Below are 8,440 nucleotides of genomic sequence, written 5' to 3' on the forward strand. Positions count from 1 at the left end.
AAAGGAACCTGAAGGTGTGAAGAGATGGTTTGGCTCATAGTTCCAGGACACATCATTGTGGGGAAGCCAAGGCATAGGACCTTTAAGTAGGTAGTCACATCACAGCAGACACACAGGCTACTGTTGGAAATATAGTAGAGCCATTGTACCTGACATAAACTTAAGAGTCATCAATGGTACAACTAGGTTTTGAAATATTCTTTTGCCTTAAGCAGTGATTGTTATCTGGGATTTACGGAGTTGCTGTTTGTGTAGGAGCTTCAGATTGTTTAGTCATAAGACATTCAGGGCAAACCAGGAAGTCTTTTAATGGATGAGAATGGCTTGGTTAAAGTATTCCTTCTGACAGCTCCTAGATTAGATCAAAGGCTATGATATGTGGAATTTGACTTACTAAAAATACATTTTGTGTAACAATTAATAAAATGTTTTTTCAAGGCTTCTCAGGGTTCAGTCCACTGTGATTTCCTCTTTGCTCTCCCAATGCTTCATCGCATCCTCAAGTCACTTTCTTTCTTTTTTGGGGTCATCTTACATGAAACAGTTACTGACATTTGGTACCCAACATGTAGTGCTCAAGGAAATGAGACATCTAGATGCTCCAGGACTGTAGGTTAAGTACACTCACAGGTAACTATGACTCCAAAATTGGGACGTGACATGAGGAATTTCCCAATTCAGAAGCAGCAATATGTGCAGTTGCTAAAATGCTTGACAAAAGGACATGAAGTGAAAGTGAAAGAAAAACAGCTTAATGACCTTTTAGAACTAATTAAGTGGCTTTGCTATTGGTTTTAGGAAACTCTTCATGTTCAATTAAAATGATAGTGTCAAAGTGTTGAGAGCTTTTTGGAAATCACATCAAAGTAGCTATACTATGAGAGATTTGATCTTTATGTAAATTAATTCCCAATGCTTTGGAGCTGCTGCAGACTGAAGAGTTAGAAAATGCTTCATCAGATGTGGAAAACTGAAGTAAGAAGGATATTCTGGTGAGGAATTGTCAAAGCAGAATGTTGTCTCAGAGGAAAATAAAAACATTGTTTTTGAGTAAGATGAAGATATGGAGGCTCAAGACACTGGGGATGAACATTCTCTTCATCCTTTATGTGGAACAGACTTAGATTAATTACATTGGAATATTAAATGTAAATCAGTGAGTGATGTGCATGTAATCTCTTACCACATTAAGTAAGGGCCTATTTCATTGCCTGGGACCAAACAGTATGAGCCACTTATATCTTCTCAGCAATGGAATAATCTCAAAAACAAAGCAATTGGTGGAATGAAAGTTTAATATTAGATTTAATGCATGCTACGTTGGGTAGGACTGCTTTATATTTGGCTGAGGATAAACATATTACATTATCTGCACAAATTTCTTATTGTAAACTAGCCACTGAGGTGTATGCTTCTCTTCCCTCACAAACAGTGGGGGATAATTTTTTGGAAGGTGTATGTTAATATCTCAAGGATTTATAATACACACAAGAATTACAGATGAAGATTAAAAAGGAGAAATTGAAATCATGGCTTACATAAGAAGAACTATGTGAAAAGACTCTAGTGATGGAAATAATCAATTATTAATACTTCCATATTTTAAAGGTAAAGCAGCTCCAACCTGTAGGACAGGAAGATTTAGAAGTATTTGAATGAAGGTATTTAAGCAAAAAGTTATCAGTGATGAAAGGCCAAAGTTGAAATGGCAAGTAAATGGCATTGAGAAAATCACAGGCTATACAGGTTGTCCAGCTGCAGGACAAAGTAGGAATTGGCTACCCAAATTTGGAGTAGGGCCACTGCCAGAATATCAAATACTCTGTCTTTAAAGTGGTTAACTAGTAACCCTGTTTGGGTGGAGCATTGGCCCCTAACTAAAGAAACATGCAGGCACTTGAGCAGCTGGTAAAGGATCAGTGAGATGCTAAACATATTGAAGAAATTACTAGTCTTGGAATTCTCCTGAATTTGTAAAAAAACAAATATGGAAAATGGAGTGTGTTATTTGATTTAAGAGCTAAAAATAGAGTGAGTCAAGCTTTGGGGTCTTTACAGCCTGCAACTGTAGTGGGTAGACTTTCCATCTTTGATCTGGAAGTTCCAACCCTCATTGAGGCTTCAGTAACTGTCACACCTACAAGCGGGGGCCAAGAGAGGACACTGGAGACCCTAGATCCAAATGTGCCATGCCAGCGCTCTTGGTTCCTGGACCCTGGATGCTGGAGGTAGACCAAGCAGAGTTCTCCAGTGAACACTGCTGGACTGCTCTACACCTTTCCCAGACCCTGTAACCTATCTCTTCATTTGTAAGTTACCCCACAAAGTAAACCTCCCTTTTAACTACGTGGAGTGGCTTTAATAATTTCAACAATATCTGGTGCTCACGTGGGGCAAATTCCAAAGGCCTGGGTGGCCCCCACTCTCAGCTTCCTCCCTGGCTGGTGGGCACTTGACGCTGCAGTATACCACCTGCAGAGCTCTGTAAAACCAGTAAAAACCTACACAGCTTCATTCCTGAAAAAGAGCTAATCTGGTCTCAGCTCCATGGCAAGTTTAACACCCAGACCAGCGAAACCACTGTGAGTGAGGCATTCCACCTCCTCCTTGAGTTCCGCCCTAGCTCAAGGCTTCCACAGTTTCACCTAGTTAAAATAGACTCAGCACTGTCCCCAGTGGCACCCTACTTAGGCACAGAGATGGCTTGGAGCCGTGTCTGCTGGCAGACCTCCTGTCTGTAGAGGCAGAGAGAGGCTTAGAGGGGCCTGGAACTCTCCACTCCCTGAAGCTCCAGGAAGAAATGCCTACTTCCTGTGCTCACTCGGCTGCCAGCCAAGGCTTTCAACAGGACCTGCTTTGGAGCTACACCAACACCTCCTGCTGGTTGAAAAGTGCTACTACACACCCCCAAAACCACAGAAAGATTAGACAGGCAAACCCGCATCTTATTTCAAGTAAAAGTGCTTGATAATTTTACACCTTAAAACTGACAAACAAATTTTGAGTATTTTTGTAATTTCAGGCCAACAATATTACCTCATAATAATTTAAAAACCTTTTTGCCTGTATGATGAATGACATTTTCCTGGAAATATATGACCTTCCTAAGGCATATCTGGCCTGTATCATTTTGACATTCATCATAATAATTCACACAGTGTTCAAACACTGGTTTAATAATAAGAACAAAGATGAGTCATTATTGGGACTGATACAGGTTTTAAAAGATAGCAATGAAGGCATACATAGAAAGACTCTCTCTCTTGAATCTGCTAACCAGGATTTACAGGCTTTAAAAGGTAGCAATGAAGGCTTAGATAAAAAGATTCTTTCTCTGAAATCTGCTAACCAGGATTTACAAAACAGGCTTGTACCCAAAATTTATTTTATTGATAATAAATATGAATATCTAATGGATAGAACACTAACTCTCCAGAGTGAAGTTGTGGCTACTCAGACACTATATAAGGAAGAAAGATTATCATTAATTGATAAGATAAGGTCCATGTAATCACGTGTTTCTGAAGAACATAAAAACTTCCATGATTCCGTGAGGAATCTGGAATCCCTTGCAAGAAAGGAGGTTCACTCCCTAGAACAGACTCTAGGAACTCGTCTGCAAGCCTTAGAAAAAACTCTCAGTAAACACAACAAGGGACCTAATAAGCAGAATGGCAAGACCATACAGGTTGTAACATCTCCAAATGGCTCTCATACAATGGCTTATCCTGTCATCATCCATGAAATGCCAGTAGATGATACACACACTGAGCCATATATGACATATACATTACAACCCATTTAAACAAGGGACTTTAAAAATATAAGTAAAGCAGTAGTTACACATGGGATACACTCCACATACATAAGACAGATGTTAAATTCGTGGTCTTCTTCACATAGAATCATTCCAGATGACTGGCATCAGTTAATTTCAGCTGTTCTAAAATAGCCAGCAGTTACAGTGGAAAAGCTGGTTGAGAGAAGAGGCAAGAAATTGAGAACAACAAGGTAAACTCAGAGGTTTTGATATCTCCCAAGATCAAATACTTGGTGAGGGATGTTTCACTGACAGGAATGTACAAGCCAGTTATGATGAGCATGCAATATCCCTATGCTGTACAGCAGCTCTAAATGCTTGGGGGAAAGTTCCAGGACCTGGAAAACCAACTGAGGTATACACAAAGATATTTCAGGGACCGCATGAAAACTTCACTGATTTTTTTACAAAGGCTGAACACAGCTATAACAAAAGCTGTGTCTGATAAAGAATTAAGAAAAGTTATTAACTTGCAATGGCATAGGAGATCACTTCCTAAATATAACACCAGTAGCACAGACACTGAGACAAACAATCAATCAATGGGACCTCTTGAAACTGAGAAGCTTTTGTAGAGCAAAGGATACAGTCAACAAGGCAAAGCAACAGCCTAAAGAATGGGAAAAGGTCTTCACCAACCCCACATCTGACAGAGGACTGATATCCAGAATATATAAAGAACTCAAGAAATTAGACATCAAAACGACCAAGAGTCCAATTAAGAAATGAGCTATAGAACTAAACAGTGAATTCTCAACAGAGGAAACTCAAATGGCTGAAAGACACCTAAGGAATTGCTCAACATCCCTAATCATCAGGGAAATGCAAATCAAAACAACTCTGAAAGACCACCTCACGCCTGTCAGAATAGCTAAGATCAAAAACACTGAAGACATTTTATGCTGGAGAGGATGTGGAACTAGGGGAACTCTCCTCCACTGCTGGTGGGAATGCAAGCTTGTACAACCACTTTGGAAATCAATATGGCGCTTTCTTAGAAAATTGGCAATCAATCTCCCCCAAGATCCAGCTATACCACTCTTGGACATATACCCAAGAAATTCTCAGTCATACCACAAGAGCGCTTGCTCAGCTATGTTCATATCAGCATTGTTTGTAATAGCCCAAACCTGGAAACAACCTAGATACCCTTCAACTGAAGAATGGATAAATAAATTATGGCACATATACACAAGGGAATACTACTCAGCAGAAAAAAACAATGACATCATGAGGATTGCAGGCAAATGGATGGATCTAGGAAAAAATCATCCTGAGTGAGGTAACCCAGACTCAGAATGACATATATGATATATACTCACTCAAAGGAGGATACTAGATGTGGAACAAGGATGACTGGACTGCTACTCACATCACCAGGGAGGCTACCTAGAAAACAGAACCCCAAGAAAGACATGAGGATCGCCCACAGATGGAGAAATGGCTGAGATCTACATGAACAGCCTGGACATGAGTGGGAGTAATGAAGGGCAAGGGTTGAGGGAAAGAGCCTGTGAGCTAGTTTCTCTCAGTGTCTGTGCTACTGGTGTTATATTTAGGAAGGGATCTCCTGTGCCAATGCTTTCAAGACTACTTCCTAATTTCTCTTCTATCAAGTTCAGAGTAACTGAGTTTATGTTGATGTCTTTGATTCACTTGGACTTAAGGTTTGTGCACACTGACAGATATGGATCTATTTGTAACCTTCTAAATGTTGACATCCAGTTATGCCAGCACCATTTGTTGAAGATGCTTTCTTTTTTCCATTGTACAGTTTTGGATTCTTTGTCGAAAATCATATGCTCCTAGGTGTGCAGATTAATGTCAGGGTCTTCAATTTGATTCCATTGGTCCAGATATCGGTTTTTAGGCCAGTACCAAGTTGTTTTTATTACTGTAGCTCTATAGTAGAGTTTGAGTTCAAGGTTGTGATGCCTCCAGAAGTTGTTTTATTGTACAGGATTCTTTTGGCTATCCTGTGTTTTTTTTCCATATGAAGTTGAGTATTATTCTTTCCAGGACTGTGAAGAATTTTGTTGATATTTTGATGGGGATGGCACTGAATCTGTAGATTGCTATTGATAAGATTGCCATTTTTACTATGTTAATCCTATTTATCCATGAGTATGGAAGCTCTTTCCATTTTCTGACATCTTCTTCAATTTCTTTTTCCAGGGATTTAAAGTTCTTGTTATATAGGACATTCACAAGCTATGTTAGAGTTACCCCAAGGTATTTTATGTCATTTGTGGCTATTGTAAAGGGTGATATATCTCTGATTTCCTTCTCAGCCTCTTTGTCAATTGTAAATAGGAGGGCTACTGATATTTTTTTGAGTTAATCTTGTATCCTGCTATGTTCCTGAAGGTGTTTATAAGCTGTATGAGTTCCTTGTTCGAATTTTTGTAGTCACTCATGTATACTATCATGTCATCTGCAAATAGGGAAAGCTTGACTTCTTCCTTTCCAATTTGTATCCCCTTAATCTCCTTATATTATCTTATTGCTGTGGCTAGAACTTCAAGTACTATATTGAATAAGTATGGGGAGAGCAGACAGCCTGTTCTTGTTCCTGATTTTAGTGGAATTTCTTTGAGTTTCTCTCCATTTAATTTGGTGTTGACTTGCTGTCAATTGACTTTATTATGTTTAGGTATGTTCCCTGTATTCCTGATCTCTCCAAGACCTCTATCTTGAAGGGGTGTTGAATTTTGTCAAATGCCTTTTCAGCATCTAGTGAGATGATCATGTGCTTTTTTAAAAATTTTTATTTTATTTTTCAATACAATTCAGTTCTACATATCAGCCATGGATTCTCTTGTTCTCCCCCCTCCTGCCCCCTCCTGCCCCATCCTTCCCCCTCCCCTTCCCCCCAGCCCACCCCTCCTTCCCACCTCCTCAAAGGCAAAGCCTCCCCCAAGGACTGAGATCAACCTGGTAGACTCAGTCCACGCAGGTCCACTCCCCTCCTCCCAGGCTGAGCCAAGGGACCCTGCATAAGCCCCATGTTTCAAACAGCCAACTCATGCAATGAGTACAGGACCAGGTCTCACTGCCTGGATGCCTCCCAAACAGATCAAGCCAATCCACTTTCTCACCCATTCAGAGGGCCTGATCCAGTTGGGGGACCCTCAGCCTTTGGTTCATAATTCATGTGTTTCCATTTGTTTGCTATTTTTCCCTGTGCTTTATCCAACCTTGGTTTCAACAATTCTTGCTCATTTAAACCCTCCTATTCCTCACTAATTAGTCTCCCGGAGGTCCACCCAGGGCCTAGCCGTGGATGTCTGCATCCAGTTCCCTCAGTCATTGGATGGGATTTCTAGCACGACAGTTAGGGTGTTTGGCCATCCCATTACCACAGTAGGTAAGTTCGGCCTGTCTCTCGACCATTGCCAGCATTCTATTGTGGGGGTATCTTTGTGGATTTCTGTGGGCCTCTCTAGCACTTTGCTTCTTCTTGTCATGTGGTCTTCATTAACCATGGTCTCCTATTCCTTGTTCTCCCTCTCTGTTCTTGATCCAGCTGGGATCTCCTGCTCCCCCAAGCTCTCTTTCCCTCAACCCTCACCCTTCATTACTCCCACTCATGTCCAGGCTGTTCATGTATATCTCATCCATTTCTCCTGCCCCGGACTTCCTTCTGGACCAGAGTTGAGTGCTGGGCTCAGCCTAGACCCCATCCCTGGGCACCAGCCACTCCAGGGAAGACCTGCCCAACTTGGCCCCAGGTTCTGGCCATTGGGCAAGTTCCCTTCTAGCCCTACCAGGAAGGCTCCCCTTTTCCAAGACCTCTGGCAGACCCTGCAATCTCCAAGCCCTGCCCCCACACCCATCTGCCTGAGACCCCAGCCACTTTCTGAGACATAGAGACAGACCCCCAGCTCCCATCCTGCCCATGACTTCCCTTCTGAATCATATGCTTTTTTTTCTTGCAGTTTGTTTATAGGGTATATTACATTGACGAACTTTGGTATGTTGAACCACCCTTTCATCCCTGGGATGAAGCCTACTTGATCATGTTGGATAATTGTTTTGATGTGTTCCTGGAGTCTGTTTGCCAGTATTTTATTGAATATTTTTGCATCCATATTCTTGAGGGAGATCATTCTGCAGTTCTCTTTCTTTGTTCCATCTTTATTTGGTTTAGGAATCATGGTAACTCTAGCCTCATAGAAGGAATTTGGTAATGTTCCTTCTGTTTCAATTGTGTGGAATGATTTGAAGAATATTGGTATTAACTCTTATTTGAAGATCTGATAGAATTCTGCGCTGACACTATCTGGTCCTGGGCTTTTTTGCTTGGGAGACTTTTAATGACTGATTCTATTTCATAAGGGGTTATTGGACTATTTAAACCATTTATCTGGTCTTGATTTAACTTAGGTATGTGGTACCTATCCAGAAAAATATTCTTTTTCTTTCTTTCTTTTTTTTTTTTTTTTAGATTTCCAGTTTTGTAGAGTAGAGATTTTTGAAGTATGATCTAATGATTCTCTGGATTTCTTCATTGTCTGTTGTTATGTTTCCCTTTTCATTTCTGATTTTGTTAATTTGGATGCTCTCTCTGCCTTTTGGTTAGTTTGGTTAAGGGCTTGTCTATCTTGTTGATTTTCTCAA

Source organism: Peromyscus maniculatus, chromosome 1 (assembly GCF_049852395.1).
Source record: "Peromyscus maniculatus bairdii isolate BWxNUB_F1_BW_parent chromosome 1, HU_Pman_BW_mat_3.1, whole genome shotgun sequence".
Classification (NCBI taxonomy): Eukaryota; Metazoa; Chordata; class Mammalia; order Rodentia; family Cricetidae; genus Peromyscus; species Peromyscus maniculatus.